General features: G+C 38.3%; 1 protein-coding gene across 8 annotated transcripts in view; it reads right to left on the bottom strand.

Annotated features, from left to right (window-relative positions):
• Nucleotides 1-20,263, bottom strand: part of LOC128803471 (poly(rC)-binding protein 3-like) — a 501,238-nt gene that overhangs the window by 282,715 nt on the left and 198,260 nt on the right. For all 8 annotated transcript variants that reach the window (XM_053970572.1, XM_053970580.1, XM_053970555.1 and 5 more), the window contains exon 3: nt 19,558-19,614. The gene's annotated coding sequence lies outside the window, so the exon portion shown is untranslated. The remainder of the gene's footprint in view (nt 1-19,557; nt 19,615-20,263) is intronic.

Here is a 20,263-nt window from a genome sequence, read left to right as displayed (position 1 = left end):
CTGTTAGGAAAGAGAGAGGACTAGTCTCATATTTGCACTCTGCTTCCTGGCCCCAGGATAAGTAATTCTCTCTACCTTGAATGATCTGGCCTGTCACTTATGCAGATGGCAACACTGATAGACTGCTAGCACTGCCTGTAAATTAATTTCCAATTAACTGTACTATCCCCTTGACAGACAGTGCTAACCCCCTCCTTTCTCACTCCTGTTCCTACTGCCTGTGCCAACAGAGACTTGAGGCACCAGCTGCAGACAGAACATCAAATTAGCCCTCCAGCCTTTTCTTAATTTGCATGCTCCTGAGCTGGGTCTCAGCCTCAGAAACTGCTCCAGCCTCAGCACTTCACCTTTGATCAGTAGGACCAAAGCTTTAGCAATCCCTTGGAGACTCCTCCACTCCATACTTGTGATATTCCACCTGGAGAATTTCCTCCAGCTCTGGGGTCCTGAACATAGGAGGGACATAGAATCGCAGAATATTCTGAGTTGTAAGGGACCCACAAGGATCACGGGTCCGGCTCTTATGTGAATGGCCTGTATGGGGATCAAGCCCATGACCTTGGTGTTAGCACCATGCTCTACCCAGCTCGGCTAATCTGCAAAATCTGACGTGGGCCTGTTGCTGCGAGTCCAGAGCAGGGCCACAAAGAAGGCTGAGGGGATGGAGTACCTCTTCTATGAGGAAAGGCTGGGAGTTTGTTCACCCTGGAGAAGAGCCAGCCCTGGAGAGTCCCTATAGCACCTTCTGGTACCTAATAGGAGCCTACAAGTGAGGGGGGCATGGGTTTTTCAAAGGCATGAAGTGATAGGACAAGGGGGAATGATCCTGAAGGACGGTAGGTTTAGATTAGATATTATGAAGAAATTCTTTATTAGAAGTGTAGTGAGACACCAGAATAAGTCACCTAGAAAGGTCGTGGATGCCCCATCCCTGGAAATTTTCAAGGACATGTTGGATGGGGGCTCTGAGCAACCTGATCTAGTTAAATATGTTCATGTCCATAGCAGCAGCATTGGACTACATGACCTTTAAAGGTCCCTTCCAACCCAAACTACAGGAATTTATGCTTGCACTGTGGATCAATAAGTTGATTTTTTCAGTCTAAAGGCACTAGTATTGTACCTCCACTGAAATCCAAGGAAAAATTTTCTTCTGAAAGCACCCAGAAGCCAGTATACACCTTTTCCATTAAGCACATTGTCCGTAGCACATATCTAGTACTTCAGCTGTACCTACAAATTCTCAAAACAATATGACACAAAATACAAAGGAAAACCACAATTCAGAAGTTTACTAGAAGGGCTCCCTGATTCATTATGTGAATAATAAATTCACATTGGTTATTATGTGAATTATCTGTAATCCTAATATGTTGTTTACTCTTACTTCTTCTGCCACACAAATTAGTCTCTTACTCCAAAGGCTTTTGTCCAGAGTTCCTGCATAGTTGCAGCCTTCAAACAGATGCATTTTTGGATAAGCATGGAGAAAGAATTCCCATTACTTTATAGAAATCTGACTTTCCAGATAACAGCAGCAAGTCAAAATGAGCTTGAATCACAAAAGGGTAAATCATATAAGACACAAGGGTATTTGACAAGAAAAATGAAATGCCTTTGTGAGAAAGGAATTTCCGTGTGTTTTCGATCAAGTCTCTGAAAACCTGAACCTTTTCACCAGAAATGTCATCCCAGTAAATCAGTATTCTTGTAGTGACAGTGACTTCAGGAGTATGAAAAGCTTTCAGCTGTTCTTCTTCCACCCAATACATGTACCCATCTTAATCTACACAATACAGTATAATTCTGTATTATAAATATTAGATTGGACATCCCAAAAACTTGGTATAATCTGTGAATAAATAAGAATGTTCTTCAAAGACAATTACCATAACTGGACTGAATACATCAGACACAGTCCTCCTCCTTCCACATTTAGCTGACTCAAATGTCTAAGCACTAACAGGAATCGAAAAAGCTTTTCCTGGAAAATGTTCAGCGTAGAAAAGATAGTGTACACTGAAGGTAACACAGTTTGAGAATAATGAAATCATATTCCAGGAATAGACACAGGTTGCTCCAGGCTGAGATAATGGAAACAACTTAGGGCACCATTTAAACTAAATCTAAATTATGTCTGTGTGAGAGAGCTATACATTCAGAGAGAAAGAGAAAGGAGTAGTTACATGACTGTGGTTTTTCAATGAAGCTCTTTGGATAATTGTTGAACCTGAGTTTCTAATCTATAATTGAGGTGATTATTTAATTAGAATTTTATTAGGAACCATGCACTGTAGCAACATCCTCTTTCAGTTTACAGATATCAGCTGGGTAAGACAGGCATGAAGACCTAGAGTGAAACAATACACCTGACTGAAAATTCAGCATGTGTAATTAGTTACCTAAAGGACTGATTAATTAAGTTTGGTGGGAGTGTTGCTTCCATCATATTAAATCCTTCCTGAAAATGTACAGATATTCCAATCAAAGCAATCAGAAGGAACCCAAATTATAGAAGATTACTACTAAAATGTCGAAGCTTGCAGAAATTCTTTTCTGGATGCTACATACCACAAGTGACAAACTGGAGTTAGATCTAAAAAGCATTCCATCTCCAATTTCACATATCAGAGGATATATGTCATATGGTATATCCTTATAGATAAGACTTTTACAGAGACAAAAAATAGTGATAGCTTTCAGAACTTGTATTTTTGCTAATGCCTTCTGTTTCTAAAAAATGCCTTTGATTTTAATTGCAACTGAATATTTGCAGTAAATACAGATCACACTATCCAGTGACCATTAAATACTTTTAATATTTTAATGGTCTCTTACAGCACTTAGGTCTCTAATGGGTTATAAAATTCAGACACAAAACCTGATAGGTTGAGAACCAGTACTATGAAATAAATTAAATTTCCATATACTTATTTATTCTTTCCTTAAAACAATAGGTGAAATCTCAAATGTAGCCTTTATTAGAATCATAAAAACTGCCTATTTTTTTTTTTGTTTTTGTTGCTGCTTCCCTTCTAAGTTTGGTACACTCAACAGACTCTTGGACAGCCCTGCTTTTAAAAAGTAAGACTGTCAGGTTGCATCTGTGTAATTTTCAACCTACTTTGATTTTCTGAGCTTCAGCCACAAGGTCTTCCTGTAATGGCATATTATGTTTTCTCTGTTAGTATTCTGCAGAACAGGAACAGAGTTCTGATGTTTTTCTTTCTTCCTTACTTGGGCAACACCATTCTGACTTTTCAAAGAGCTTGCCTCAGCAGGGAGAGCTGACCTCATCCATATAACACAAGAAAGGGCAGAACTGGGAAAATATTAGCTGCACATTCATCTCTTGTTTAACATCAATAAAGTGCATTGTAGTATAACCTAGCAGCCAGACAGTGCTGTGCTTTCATCTCTTCATACCACACTGTTGCAGTGTGGCAGGGTGGTAGAGATGCTGCAACCTTCTTTGAGGCGTCTCCTTCAGAAGCTGCCCAGAGTAAGGCTGTGAGAACAGCTATTTCACAGACAGAAACAGGGAGTTTGTGACCTGCAAGGAGGCTTATAACCTTATAGGAGTCCTTATAAATACAACTAAGGGGACCCATCTTGGACTGAATAATATACTCAGGATCAGGTATCCGTGTTTTTCGTATGTTGCATAAATTTATAGAATGAGTAATTCATATCACCACATCAGCTGTAGCATTATCAGGCATACAAACATGACTGTACCTGAAAAATGACAGCCAAAAAAGTACATGAGCATTGGCAAAACTGCATAGGAGGCATTTGTTTCCTGTAAGAGTAACAAGTTGGTATTTTTCAAAATGTTGCAAGCATTTACATTTTCGGTACTAAAGTTTTATAAAGAAAATTCTTACGGTATCCTTCAGAACTTCTGCCTTTAGCTTTCAGACTTAAATTTACCAAATTAGATCCATTTAATTAGTTATAAGGAAGAAGGTTTTTACAAGGAGGGGAGTGAGACACTGGAACAGTGAGGTGGCCCAGAGAGAGATGATTTCCCTGGAAACTGTCAAGATCAGACTGGAAGGTGCTCTGAGCACCTTCTGATTTATTTGACCTTGGTCATTGCACAGGGGTGGGACTAGATGGCCTTTAAAGGTCCTTTTAACACAAACTAATATATGATCCAAATTGAAAGCCTCAAATGTGTGGACAGAGAGAGGCCCAATTTTGAACTACTGTCCTCACACATCAGTTACCAAACTTGTCTGGGAGTTTTTCCTTCAAAATGCATATCAGCTTCCTATCAATTTTTTTTTTCAAAGGAAAGAAAAAACATTAACAAACAACCTTTCTCTCTGTCCCTTGACACCTTCCAGGGGGAAATATCCAAACATATTTTCTCTGACAAGATTTTTTTATGAAACAGTACCTTCCAGGCTGCTTTGGTTTGATCAATATTCTACTTGTTTTTCTGTCTTCCACTGCAGCTATTCCACTTGGCATAAGCCACTAAATAATCTTCCAGCCATAAGCTGAATTCTCGGAGAAGAATAATCACTACCATAAATTCTGTGTTTCTTTCATTTTCCTCTCAAATCCAAGAAATATTTAGGGTTTTTACCAGTGCAATGGAACAAAACTGCTGGAGCCACCTCCAACATTCAACTCAAATACCATCCAAACAACTTCCCAAGTAAGTAAACACCCACAGGACAGCAAGTCATATGTGGATAGTTGGAGAAAAATTTTTCCTTCTGCGGCACTATGCAGAACATAACTCCAAGTAGACCAAATCTGATTGCATGACATACAAGATATAACCAGCCCACCATCTTGCATCTTGAAAATGATGAGTAAAAGGAACAAAGTTAACTTCTGAATAGCATATGTACCTGACAGGAATGCAAGGAACCAAAGCCCAGTCCTCAAGAGTAGGTGGGGCAGGTCTTCAGCAAATTCACTAGACATCAGCACCCACAGCAGAGCTCCACGATCTGCTGCCTCTCTGCTGCAGCATCATCTTTCACTGGGAGCTGTCAATCCACACCTACACTCTGGTGTAGGGGACCCACACCACACAAAATTTTAATGTATTTACTGCTCCCATTTCAGGTCAGGTCATGCACTGGAAATGTCCCTGGTTAGTAGTGAATTATTTCAAAACAAAGAATCAGTGATGCCATATGTGATTTGCTGGCTCTGCACCCCACACAGAGAGCCCCTTTGCTACTTCTCATCTAATAGAACATTGTCGCTTACTGGCAAAAAACAGTTGAAGACAGAAGGTGCCCAAATTCAATTTTTCCAACCATTTTGAGATTAAAAACCTTTAAAAATTCCACAGTGGAAGCATTGTAAGTTCAAACTCATTGACAATAAACACGCTTTTTTCATTTAGGCTTTAGTAGTAGCTAATGGATTTCCATGCAAGGTATATAATGAAACACAATTCCAGTGAATTAGAAGTACTTTTGCTTTCAAGCCCTGTCACACGCATTCTGTTTTTTATTAATACCAAGTGTACTGTAGTTATACTGCTAATGAAATTAAGTATAATTATATGATACATGCAATTTCTCTATCCAAGAGCTCCCAAATCAGAATACAACTTCAGTTACCTCACTTTAAGCTATGAAACCATAATCATGATTATTTGCTTTGTAGAACTAGAATTAAAAAAAATCCTATTCTCTAATACTGAAAGATCTCTTTAAAACCCACTGTTTTCTTACAAGGTTGTCTCAGACACAGTATTTCTTCAGTTAAAAATAAACAAGGAAGATAAGCCAGCAAGCAAGTTCCAAACATAACACTGCTTCTATCTTGAACATGATAATTTTGCACTGCTTTTTTTTTTTTTTTTTTTCATTTTAAGGAGGGAAGAGACATCCTCCAGAGATTGTTCTGCACCCAAGTAAGGGATGCAATTAAAAACCAGTCTTGTAAAACGTTATTGTTTCTCTCAGAAAGGATAGAAATCGCAGTCTTGTGCAACCTGAATGCAAATGAGCTCCAACTGTATCCGATGCAATTTGACCCTTTTCATCAGAATTGCTGGTCCCTATGTGCTCAAAAGGTAAAACCAGGATAGTGAAGTTGATAATAAAGAAAATCAGCATCTAGACTGGCAGACTAATGACAGATATTCCCTAGCCAATAACATACAACTTCTGTCTGGACATACACTTTCAGTGTACTTCTGATTTTAATAATTTTTCATGAGACATATACAGATATTATATTTTAAACACAACCAGTTCCCTTCATCTACTAAATCAAGCACATAAGCACTGCAAACAGCCCTTAAAATACATTTTTATTTTAAAAGACTTCTACACACATGGGCCATGACACTGGTAGAAAAACGTCAGTCAGATGCAATGTCTATTTTTCATGACTCTGCCTCTGACTACCACTATAAGCAACTGATGCCTAAGGAAAGAGTAAATAAGCGAGGGAATGGCAGCAATATTTCCTCAACAGCCAAGGGACTTCCCAAGTTAAAGTCTGTGTCTATACCTTTGCTCTGATAGTGCTTCAGGGGGATTTTGCCAAGAATTCATTAAGTGATTTCACAGGCTGCTTGTGTGAAAGAATGTCCAACAGCTTTAAAATTCTTTGAAATCTTTCAGGTTGAAAAATTGTGTTTGATACCCTGATTCCTTGCACCATAAGAAACAGAATAAACAGTCTGCATTCTTTTCCATACTGTTTAAGGTTATATAAAACTCTGGGATATTGTTCAGATGTGTTTCTTGTAATGTGAAATCTGTCAGTGAACTTAATCTCCTCATAAATAGGAGTTGTGTTGTACTCTTAATTGCTGGTCTTTTTTCCCTTTGTAATTTCCATCTTTTTCTTTTGAGAAAGAAATCCAGACCAGCATGCAAACTTCAGTATGTGAACACACCATGGATTTTGCAAGTGGATATGCAGCACCATAAGACATTTTTCGTTCATTATTCTTTCTTACTGGTGCTCAATTTTGAAGAGAAATTTTCAAGGAGCAATATACAGCAATGCTCCAAGACCTACTATCTAAATGCTAGTAACTAATTTTCAGTACCATGCAATATGTGTAGTCTAGGTTGGTTCCAAATATGAACTTTTTTTATTATTTGAATCTGAAATTTCATCTGCTATTTTTCTGAAAGATCAGTCTATAACATCAAGTTTTCCTAGACCCTTTTGCCACAAGAGTTAGCTCTCACTGCCCTTAATCATTTGGTCCAATCATTTAGCCAGTTCTGTGCAATCCACATTTAAAGTACTCGTTTTAATACTTTAAGGAATGTAGCAAAAAAAGAATTAAGGCTTGAACTAGAGAACTAAAAAAAAAAAAAAAAAGAACTAGAGTACTAAACATTCTGATAACACATATATATGAGAATGATTTTCTTTTGCCTTTGCCAAGCCAGCACCTGATTTCTGCCACTCAAACTGTAGAGTAAGAAAACCACACATGTTTTAGGATTACAGTGCTTTTATAACTAAGAAAAACAGGAAAACCTGAGAAAAACATTTTCCAGTGATTTGCTTAAAGTCAAAGAGTACTTAATCCTGCATAAGTAGATATGCAGAAGGTAAATTAAAATAACATTTCTAATGCTCATGGAGCTATTAAATCAGCAGTGTACCTTTCTTTTACCGTAGGATCATATATACATACATATTAAATAAACCCCTGAGCATTCAATCCATGTTCTTTATGTGCTAAGAAGAATATGAAAGACTTCGGTCTATTCTGCTCACTTCCTACAAGATACTCTGAAATGTAGCATTTATCTTGTTTCTGCCAAGATGGGATTGCACACCTGAGAGAATGTGGTTGTTGATTTTAGTACTAAAGAGACATCTCCTTCTGTGCAGAAGTGCTAAATAACTGCATGTGACTATTTTGAGGAGGTGAACCAACTACGCTCAACAAAAAAAGGAGACAAAAATCTAATCATAATTCAGAAATTAAATTTAGAAGCTATATCACTCTCCACACATTTTTGCAGCTTATGTTTCCAAATGAAGTCCTGGATGGCAAAAAGCAACTGAGAAGGTAAACATGCATGAGTTACAACACACAGTAAAATCAGCTGTGAGCATGAGGAGACCGTGTGGTCTCAGTCTGAGTGCAGCTCTAGCATGGCTAGGCAACAGAGCAGAAAACATAATTGATGCACACAGTTAAAAACAATCAGCTTGCAGAAGGGGCCTCACTGATTTTGCCATTAGATCTTCCACAAATAATTCTAGAGAAAGATCCAAATTAACCACCAAGCAAGCACTAGGGAAGGATCAAGCTAAAACACTAGCTGGTATTCCTGGTAAATACAGGAATGGCACTGCTGCTCAGATCACAGTGTGTAATTGCGCTGGGAAATATGAAAATTCTCAGTAAGAATGTTTTATTACAGTTAAGTCTAAAAGCCAGAAACACATTTTGGCCAGACAAAGATGTGGTTGCAGTCCAGATCTGCAAACAGAGCTAAGCACTTCACTGCTATTTTACTCACAACATGAGATTGGCTCATGAATGCTTTTGTTGGAAACAGTCTCAGTGCTCCCAGCTTCCAACACCTTCTGCTGGTCCACATCTCCTACACAGCTGGGAAATTTCATTCTACTTAGCAAAAAGACTACAGCTAATTAAAAGCAATGTAGTATTTTGGAAGGCAAAGAAAGGAGGATATTCAACCTCTCCATCACTTCAAACAAAAATGCTCACATTCAGTTCTGTTAACAATTTTGGAATATACAAAACAACACTGACTGTGAAAGGCAGGCTTTAAAAATGTTTTACATGTATTGAAATAATTGATATACTTAAATATTCCTTTTTTTTTTTTTTTCTTAGAACAGCTCTACAGATATTAAAAAAAAAAACAAAAACAAAAAAACAAAAAAAAAAACAACAACAAAAAAAAAAACCAAAAAAAAAAAAAAAACCCAAAAAAAACCAAAAAAAAACCATGCCACACACTGAAGTATCTCCAGCCTTTACAGGACATGTAGGAGACAACTGCAGCTAAGAGAAATGCTCCTGGTAAAGACAAGCATACATTTAACTACTGTTAAGATACAATACAACCCTTCTCTTCTTCAGATAGGCAACTGTTGTTTCTCCTACAGGGAAGTGATCCTCTGCAGGTACCCAAGTCAAAACAAAAGACATGGATATTCATAGGGAGGAAGGAAGGGAGGGAGGAAGGAAGGGAGGGAGGAAGGGAGGGAGGGAGGGAGGAAGGGAGGGAGGGAGGAAGGGAGGGAGGGAGGGAGGGAGGAAGGAAGGGAGGAAGGAAGGAAGGGAGGAAGGAAGGGAGGGAGGAAGGGAGGAAGGAAGGAAGGAAGGAAGGAAGGAAGGAAGGAAGGAAGGAAGGAAGGAAGGAAGGAAGGAAGGAAGGAAGGAAGGAAGGAAGGAAGGAAGGAAGGAAGGAAGGAAGGAAGGAAGGAAGGAAGGAAGGAAGGAAGGAAGGAAGGAAGGAAGGAAGGAAGGAAGGAAGGAAGGAAGGAAGGAAGGAAGGAAGGAAGGAAGGAAGGAAGGAAGGAAGGAAGGAAGGAAGGAAGGAAGGAAGGAAGGAAGGAAGGAAGGAAGGAAGGAAGGAAGGAAGGAAGGAAGGAAGGAAGGAAGGAAGGAAGGAAGGAAGGAAGGAAGGAAGGAAGGAAGGAAGGAAGGAAGGAAGGAAGGAAGGAAGGAAGGAAGGAAGGAAGGAAGGAAGGAAGGAAGGAAGGAAGGAAGGAAGGAAGGAAGGAAGGAAGGAAGGAAGGAAGGAAGGAAGGAAGGAAGGAAGGAAGGAAGGAAGGAAGGAAGGAAGGAAGGAAGGAAGGAAGGAAGGAAGGAAGGAAGGAAGGAAGGAAGGAAGGAAGGAAGGAAGGAAGGAAGGAAGGAAGGAAGGAAGGAAGGAAGGAAGGAAGGAAGGAAGGAAGGAAGGAAGGAAGGAAGGAAGGAAGGAAGGAAGGAAGGAAGGAAGGAAGGAAGGAAGGAAGGAAGGAAGGAAGGAAGGAAGGAAGGAAGGAAGGAAGGAAGGAAGGAAGGAAGGAAGGAAGGAAGGAAGGAAGGAAGGAAGGAAGGAAGGAAGGAAGGAAGGAAGGAAGGAAGGAAGGAAGTGCTACAGGCAATTAAGCTTGACTTATGCTTCCAGCATCATCCTCGCCCAAAGATATAAGAGACTTAATTAGGGACATCAAATAACTGCTGTCAACCACTCAATTTTATCAAACTTTACTCCAAACTTTTTTCTCCTCCAAGTCAAATTTATCGGTGCCCTCAGCCTCCCTCAAATCCCTACACTGCTGCCTTGCCAGTCACTGAAGAAAGGTTTTTCAAGACTGCTACTGTGGTCCCACCCAAGTCAATGGGTGACACTATGGGGGAGTTAAAGGACTTAGCTCTTATTCAAATGCTCAGGCAACTGGAGAGGTATGTATGGGGAATACAGTCATCAACATGTAGACATTTTACATGGAAAATACTGAAACTATTTTTAATTGCTGATTCACAGATTTACACTGTGATATTAATGGAGAAAACTACTACATTGCAAGTTCAAGAGACTGATAAAATGTAAACCCCTGATAACAAGGAAACAGTTATACTGTTCTCGTGCTTTAAATTTTAATATATATTTTTGCAAAAGCTAATCTGAACAATAAAAAAATACTGAGTTCTTGTTTTATAAGTAAAGGCAACATTTTCAAAAGGAAGAAGGTCATTAACGTACTGATGACAATCTTAAATATTTCAAGATTTAAAAGAGGCATTGGAGTAATTTAAACACCATCTTGAAATTTCCACCTCTTACTTTCATACAAAATCAAACAAAAAAAAAAGGCTTCTATAGTGTTTGAAACTCCACTCCTAAAATGGAGAATCCTATAACTAGATACCAAAAAAAAAATCTCAAAGGATATATTTCGTAAATCAAAAATGCCCTAAGGTCGTTCTTTTTTGTTGATTTTAACACATTGCATAATACTGAACAAAAATGATGTCTTCAACAATGTGAAAATTGGAAGGGGGAAAAATATCCACCTTGAATGAGGCCTGACTGTGACTTTGCATTCATGTTTATTCTCTACAGAAAGAAAGAAATGCATACTTTTTATTTTTATGAGAAAGTACATTTTTGGGAGGATGAAACATCACAGAAGAATAGCAAACAACACAGAAGAGTAGCAAATGTTTAAGTGAAAAATCTCTCAAAAGCTTTTTCAATTTCACACTGCTCCAGTACCCTTTTTATCTGAACATCTTGTCTGTGCATTTTACAAATTTCCTAGCTGTTATAATGCTCCCAGACTGACAGTGCCCAGCAGAGCCAGGTAGCAGTGGGGCCTCATTGTGCCAGCCACAGTACAAAACACAATGGCTCACGTTTTATCTGCCCCAAATTGCTGCTAATCCAGCAGCTGGGACACATGGCTGACGGGTGATAGCGCAACCACAGCCGTCAGAAAGGTCCTTCTCCGGTGACGCTGTCATGATTTCACACACATGTTTAAAGTAATATTTGTCAATCCCATGCATAAAGGTCTTATTCTGAAGACAATTAAGAATTTGAAATCTCTCCAGCCACCGACTTTTTGGGAAACCCCATGTTACCCAGGCTCCAGCCTCTTCTCTCTCCAGCACAGCACACACAGAGCCAGCAGACACAGCTATTTCATTTTGAAAAAGCAGCTGAGGCTTTTTATTCCCTATGTGGTATTTCTGCTCCCAAATTGCAAGTGATCATAATTTCATGAGAAGCAGTTTAGGAAGAGAAAAAAATAAAAACCCAAACAAAATAAAAATCCCAGTTGGCTACCTTCCCTATGTAGAAAATAGTAAACTTACTACTGAAGTTGCTTGCTAAATATCTGAATTTACTGCCACACTGCCACACATAAATGTCCTAGCTTTGCCTCTATTTTCCATTTTAAAATTGGCATCAGAATTTTTGCATGCTTGCTCATTTGCAAGGTTGGACTCGACTGATAATCTTCAGTTTGAATTATCTGTGACCAACAGTTTCTGATGGACCACTGCTTAACCACAGGCTTGTGGTTAAATACCTCTTATCCTCTAGGCATAACTAAAAATGGATTTTAAGTGGCACTGGTATAGAAGCAATGCTGATTTCACCTACATGTTTCACTCAAAGAAGGTTTTTACACCTTCAAGGTTCATTCAGGGTTCATTTGGACAAAAATATAAGTGGTACTGCCTAGCAAGGAAGAAGCCACTCCTAAAACTGATTTCATTAGAAGGAAACTTCTGCTCTGATGATGATTGGTCCCTTTCAGAAGATTTTTCTCCAATTACTCAATTCTGTGCTTGGGCAGCTGGAGATGGTGATCAATCAAGTCTCTCTCTAAGCAGTAATAACTTTCTAGAAATATTTTTATCATACAAAACCCAGATATATGAATAATAGGCTGCTTCTTAGCACCTGCTTAATTATTACATTCAGGCTATATCTCTTCTACAGGCATTTTTAATTTATTTCTAAGAGGATTTATGGAATGGAGATGCTATTTAAAAAACAGATTATGAGGTCAGTGCAGCCCAAGGTATTTCATTTTGGCTTTTACAATTAACGTGCACACTGGAAGTACTGGAAAGGTCTCTAAAGAGCAGTGGATTTGTCAAGTGCTCTGGCTGTCTCCCGCATGCATTTTCAGGGGGAGGTAATGGAAGACGAACAGCAAGTATCAGAAAGCCATAGACAGCTTTAGGAGAGAGTGCTGAAAAGAAAAAAAAAAAAAAAGACATGCCACAAAGAAGCACCAGATACAGAATTTATTTATTTATTGCAGTAAGTTCCACCAGTGAAAAAGATCAGCTTTGCTAAATGGACCTTGTTGAGAATGAAGTGAGCTTCACTCTCTCTTGATAGTTACAACTGCCACACTTTGGTGGCAGAATTCATTGAACTTGTGTCTGTTTTTAAAAGAAATGTGCCTTCAAGCATTACCCTTTGACCAGTATTATTATTTCTATCTGCCTCAGGAAACACAGAAAGAGCAGTTTAGATGCTGTCTTATTAGAGATAGGGCTGTGTAGGTTGAAGAAGGGAAATACTAGGACATGCTATTAAACCTAAACTCTATGCACTGACCTGGAACCCGGGCAATGCTTTGAGAGCTGGCCCTCTCTGGAGTGCGAGTGGGAAAACCACTGCTTGTTTGAACTCAAGCTTTGAAAAGGTCTCTGAACTGAAAGGATATGGATTTGAACAGATCTAATACATGTATAAGTTAAACTATATAGGATGCATTCCAAAGGAAAGACGGCATTATATAACTATTGTTAAGGAAAAAGCAGCACTGAAGGGGAAAAGCAGAGAAGAAGGAGAGGAAGGAAGAAAGAAAAAGAAATCGGGAAAGTAGAGACCCAGGGGATGAATTAGTAGAGAAGAGTCAGTGGTTTCATTTTCACTTGTCTCCCCAGGCCTTGGTAATGCCTATAGCTCAGCTTACTATATTTAGAAATGGATGTCTTCCTTCCTGCAGGTTTATTCAGTGATTTGAACTGGAAAAAATTCTCTTGCTGGGGGACGAGAAAGGGAGAGGGTAAAATATCCTCTTGTGCCACAAAGACTGAAATTATATTTCAGATTCAACTAAGTCTTCAGTAGGATAAGACACCCAATTTTGATTCAGAACTTGGAGTTAAATACACTTGCATAATTTCAGCATTAGTGGTTGGATACAAAAAAGCAGTCATTTATTTCTCCATTTGTTAGCAGCTCCAGTCCCTGAAAGATACCTTAGTTTCCCAGACACAGTTGGCAGGAAAGTCAGATTTTCAGTTTATGAGATACCATTATTTTCCTTTCCACCAGCCCTGCCACATATTTACATGAGAAACAAACCAGCAACTCTTTGAAAATTACAGATAAACCAGAAAATCAAGCAAATTTTGAATTCCAGAGAAAAAAACCAATAGAGTTTCTGACATAAAATACAATTTTTTCATTATTTGGCTGGGCCATCTTTATGCCAGCTGAACACAGAAAATGGGGATCAAATTGAGAGATGCTCTCAAATTCAAAATTCTCTACCAATTCAAAGGTAACGCATGGCTGGAACAGATGACTATTAAGCCTATGGGAAGGATGATCAGGTGATTCCAACCTGTGGAAAGGATAGCTGTATTCTGAGGGGGAGAGGAAGGGTTGCTAACAGTAAATCTGAGTGGTCTGCTGAAAACTTTCACAGGGAGAGAGCTGAGCAGCAAATGCTGTCCAAAATGGATACAAATATGTTGTCAAGTCTCTGTGACAGATCCATTATGGGTGAGCATCTTAGCAAAATGAACTCGATCTCAACTGTCTCACAATATAAATGCCACAAGCTCAGAAGGACCTGAGCTTCCAGTTCCCCCATCCCTTACTCTGAGGTTTGCAAAAGTGACTTGGCATTCAAGAGAAGCAGCAGGTCAAGGAAAGCCTTATTCACAAGAACAACCACTCTGGGAAAAGACCCTCCTGTTACATGCCAAATCTGCCACACTGTGAAATTACACATTTTCAAACACATATGCTCCCACAGTTGCTCTCTTCTTCCCTAGCTGCAGAAAGCAAATTTCAATGCAGTTACAGAAAGTAAGTCATATATTGTTTTGTATACTCTGATTTCTCAAATTACACCAAAATGTCATAGCACATGACATTTTTTTCCTACCATGAACTAAAGAAAGAGCAGAAGAAGGATAATGATCAAGTGGTGGTAGCAACTTGTAAAATGACATTTCCTCATGATGTATATATACATGGGACATGTATGTGTAAATGAATGCTAGAGCTTTTAAAACATACTCAATTTTCAAAACCAGAATATTTGACACAAAGTTAAATTTTATGATAACAGTTAAGTCCACATTATAATCTTTGCTCATGCTTGTGTGATTGTTCAGAAAAAGGCATTTCAGCACATATTTAAGTCTCACTAAGGTCTCAAGAATGAGAGCCTTCTGGTTCACTGAGCAGTGGCATGAGCAACCAGCCAAACTCAGAGGATCTTCAGAATAACCACAGTAGCAAGGCAGCAGAGGGGGGACTGAGAAAAGGTGAAATACACTATCTCCACTATTCAGGAAGATTTCTCTTGCTCTGTGGTGAATTTAGTAGGAAATGAAATAATCAATTTGTAGTAAGATTTGATGTTTTTTTTTCCCTTTAAAATTACTGCTAGAGGAGACACCAAAGTTCCATAGAAGATCTCTTGCTAATTCAGTACAGTACAAATATTGCTACATGTGTAGATCTGAGTGCAGGAGTGGAAGAGTATAACAAATGTGGAATAGTATAGCAGGGAAAAGCCACAGTCAAATATGCCTTCCTAGACAACATGATGAGAGACAAAAGTACTGTAGATGCCCTCATTGTAGAAAATACAGACAATTCCACGTGTTTATTAAAATCTAACCCTGGCCTTGCTCCAAAATCCATGTTTAATGCCACAAAGTAGGAAGAATAGCAAGGAATCCCTCCTGGCTGACGATCATCTAGCTTAGTATGTTATTCCACAGGATGAGATACTGCTGAGAAAACGCACAAAAGTTTCATGCACAAACCCAATCATGCAAGAATCACTTTATATATTTTTCTCTTTCTTTCTGCTCTCCACTCTTCCTCTTTTCCAATACTACAGCACAAGAGCAATTGGTGAGGTCTTACTGTTTTTCAGTTCTGCTCAATAAATGGAGTGAGAGCTGACACTATGGCTCCTGACCTTAGCCGAGGTCTGACAGTGAGTTTCCTGCCATTGCAACTCAGCCAACACTGTGTGGCTCATTCATGGAGTAAGGATTCCTCACTTATATCCAAGAGCCGGCCAACATTTGTCATATAAATCATATCCTTGCTCACAGCCACCTGAGCAATTCAGCAACCATTTCCACTTCCCATCCACCCACACATTTTTTAAAGCACGTAGTCCAGTGTTTACAACAATACAACTTTTTAAGACCCATGTACCTCGATATTTGCAGCAGGGAGTATACTGGTGCCAATTCTAGCTCTGGAGGTTTTTTGAGATGAAGAAGTGCTTTTGCTTTTCTTTAACTGGCCAAATCCTCACTGGTCATGATTTTTTTCTTTTGTCTGCTTTTCTTTTTTTTTTTTTTCTTGTCTGCTTTTCTTTTGTTATTGTTGTCGCGAACTCTGATTAAGTAGCCAGTCTGATAGTGTGGCCATATTAAATGAAAAGAGATACTAACTTATGTAAACTTCTGCCCTAAGTTACCATTTTCAAATTATGACCTTGTGAGACTGGATAAAGAAACAGCCATTAACATAAACTGGTACACTGCCATGAAACCAAAGGAGAAAGATAATGAGCTATCAAACAGATTAGCATGAACTAAAACCGAAACAAACAACCCACATGTAAAAAAAAAAAAAAAAAAAGTAATAAACCACCCTCTACTCTTCAGTATTTACTGCACATATAATGTCAGGTTGTTATTTTCACTGACATCTTTCTGAGCCTCTGCATATTGCAGTACCCTCTATTAGAAACAATGCTGTCAGAACAGAAATAGCTTCATTTTCAGCTCTGTCTCTACTGAAAGTTTATTTTCAATTTTTTTCAACTCCAAATTCATCTCTAGGGGGGAACCATATCCAATGTATGACTGCTGAACCATACTTAATGGTATCACTGTACTAAATAATTATAATAATTAATTTAAAAGCAAAGCAATATGATGACTAATTTTTAAAGGTGAGTTTACTTGACTTTACACATATGTTCATGCATGTTCACAGCACAGTTTACCTCTCCTGTACTTTTTAACTACATGTGGATGGTGCTCCTTCATTTTCTCTATACACCAGTTACTGGCATTATTCCTTAACAGAGAAGCAACTTTTCCCAAATACCTTCAGCAGATTTTATTCTCTTCTGCCATGCTTAGAGGACCTGTCTGAACCTGGCCATTATGATGCCGATTTCATCTCCTTTGTTCTTTTGCTGTGTTCAAGCCATGCAACTGATAATTAAAGCAGAATGAATCAAGATGGGGAGTTGCCATCACAACAAGTAACTAAACTTTAGCAATGAGAGAAACCCAAGGTACTGAACCACAGATAATGAAGGGTGTTTTTTAACTGTATTTGTTCTTTTTCCCATCCCCATCAGCTTCTCACTGTAGCTCCCCCAATATAACCTCTGCCACTGAACTCTCACTTTTGGGCTCTTCATTTCCCTCTCAGTTCCATATTTCCAGCTTGCTGGAATGTCATTTCCTGAAACAGCTGCCTGTGTGCTTGCCTCTCTTTTCCAGCAAAGTTTCAGCTGTTCCTCTTGCAACAATAAAAGTCTCACTATCCTTCTACCCACATAATGAGTGGTATACACATCAAATCCACTGGCTGACATCTGTTTTCCTGGTGGATTTTAGGACATTAATTATGTTACTATGAAAAGACTTTCAGTGTGTTCATGGCTGGACAACATTGTATGTGTTTTACACTCTTATTCTGTCACACTGTTTCTGGTTTAAACCTGTGGTACAATCTATAATCCATTTACTCAGGATCAGACCTTCCAGAACATTGGACACTTGCTCCTGTCACAGTGAGGGAAAAAAATTATCCTCTTAGATCTTAAATTTTTCCTCTTTTAAGGAAAGATCTTATCTATGAAATGCATTGATCTTTATGCTACATAACAGATACTCATACACACACACAAATACCAGGAAGAAAACCTCTACTGAAAAGGTGAGCTCATGCAGTTCTCTGATATGAATCCTTCCCTTTCTGCAAGGAGGGAGAGAGCCACATATTTCTGCAGCACCATTTTTCCTTTTTTTGCTTCTCACAAGCAAGAATGGATTTCTCCATTTCATGATAAAAGGCAATATAACAATGGGAAAAATATCCATTTGATCCAGTGTTCTCAACCACATTTACATACACATGTGTAACACTGATTTCTCTCAAGCACTCCTGCAGTATGAGTGCACCTCTCATTTGAGGCATTCGTGCCCAGACTACATTAAGTGCCTGCCTGTATAATAAATTGCAAGGTATTACATGCACACAAGCTAAACTTCATTTTATCTAGGAAAGGACAAATTTCTCTGCTGTAAATCACAATGTACTGACATTTTAGAAGCTGCTCCATCTATGCATGATATATAGATCTGGGTGGCACACTCTTCTGGTGCTAAAAATATTAGCATATATTTTACCTTCCCTGTCATTTAATTTACTGTCACTTCCTCATCCCAGTGTTAGTCTGGTGCTACCAGTTTGCCTTTGATGGTCTATATCAATATGAGTGAAAAATGCAAGTTAAAACCCCCAAACATATTTGATACCGGGAATGAAGTGATCAAAGTAAAATAGTCTGAAAGGAGTAAAATTCTCCCCCACACAACTTCATAAAAAGAGAACTATGAAGTATGAATATTGAAATTTCAGAAATGTATCATTATGTTCAAACTAGTAGAGAATGCGTGGACATTTTTTCCCCTACCTTCATTTTTGAATCCTAACCATAAAAAAGGTTAATGTAAACAACAACACATACTGTAAATAGGACTCAAAATCCTACCAGGAATATATTTATATATATCTTGTCTAGATTACTTCAGGAAAAGTTACCTTGCAACTTGAAAAATGACATCATTAGGCAGTGTCCTAAACTGGTTTTCAGAGATGGCAAAGCAATTTATCATTTCCTTTTGTTCTTTTATACCTAGAAATTTTTATTGCAACTTTAAGTTGCAGTTCCAAATTTTTCAGCTCAACTCTCTACAATTAAATACACTTTTCTACAATGCATCTATTTGATTGACACAGAGTAGGACACCATTTGCCTAACTGCTTCTGATTACCAAAACCCTTCCAGGAATCGCTTCCATGGTGGATGTCCCTGTGACAAAGTGTTTCTAGAGCCTTATGCAACCTTAAATCCTTTTACATTTTCTTCACTATTTCTCTAGCACTGGAGCAGCCTCACATACTTCAGGGTAAGCAAAACTCCTGCTTGGTCCCACCACTGTTTCATAAGACCAAACAGATCTGTAGATGCATACATCAAGTATTAATTACTGTGAATAATAAAATTCAGCAAACAGTACAACATAAGATTCTACCCCTATTTTAGTCTCTAGTGACATGCCTGGAACCCTTTTTTAAACACTGAACAACAATTAAAAAGCCAAAGAGAAAACAGTGCCATTAAGTAATTTACTTCATCCAAACAATTATCTATTATGTATGAGCACATGGGCTGTACATCACTTACACCAGATTTTCTGAACTGTCTTCTTATAAGCCCAAATATCCTTTTTCACAATAGAATATCTTAACATCTTATTTCAAGAAATAAGGTTTATTGAAGTTAGTTTTTTTTTTCCTTAAATAGCTCCTGAGGTATATTATTTGTAAATAAAATTGTCATTTCTAATAATTTAAACCTTGTTTTTGAAGTGTCATTTGGGTGAAATGGAAAGAAAGGCAAATTTTCATTTCACTGCTACTGGTGAAAATGCAAAAAAGAAAGATAATAAATTGCACTTAAGCTAGCATAATCAAGATCAATATTTGTCATATGGTAATAATGTTATAAGATACATACAATTCAACTTACCTATCACATCAGATGTCCATGAGCCACCGTTCCTCCTCAATCCAAAGAAAACTTGACCTGTTGAATATGAAGCAACACATTTTCAGTCATGATAAAGTCTTGCCCTCTTTAGAACAGGCTAAAAAACAGGATTTCTGTGGGGAAGGTTGAAAAGCAGCTTAGCACTACAGACAACTTAGGATCCCCAAACTTTCTTTTCACTTATAATTCGAATATGAACTGATAAATCACTGACTTCCCAATCAGTGATTTATCTCATTTTGATCTTTATACAGTGCTCACTGGGGTCCAGCATTGGGCTCTAAGAAGTATCTCAGAAAGATGTACAAAACCTCCGAGAGATTACTGAAAAATTAGAATTGGTATGCACAAATTCTTATGATGTCCTTTGAATAAATCTTCAAAGACCAGAAAACAAGACAAGTTTTTCTTCCTTTACTTCCACTTTTCATCTTTGCTCCATTCTACATATTTTCTCTCTCAGATTAAAACCAAAAGAAGGGGGTGGAAAAGGGAAATGAAAAGAGACAATAAGGACTGTCAGGGAGACGAGGGGGCTCTTTTCTGCCAAGAGTACCATTATATCCATTGCATTTTTATAAAATCAGCTTTCTAAAAATAATACCTGCAAAGTATGTAGTCCTTGTATATTTAGCCTAAGATCTTGAGCAATTTTGCTGAAATTTCTTGAGCTATTAGGCAAGAC

This window comes from Vidua macroura, chromosome 1 (assembly GCF_024509145.1).
Source record: "Vidua macroura isolate BioBank_ID:100142 chromosome 1, ASM2450914v1, whole genome shotgun sequence".
Taxonomy (NCBI): Eukaryota; Metazoa; Chordata; class Aves; order Passeriformes; family Viduidae; genus Vidua; species Vidua macroura.
The sequence above is the reverse complement of the archived record's forward strand: the minus strand, read 5'-3'. Positions and strand labels throughout refer to the sequence as shown.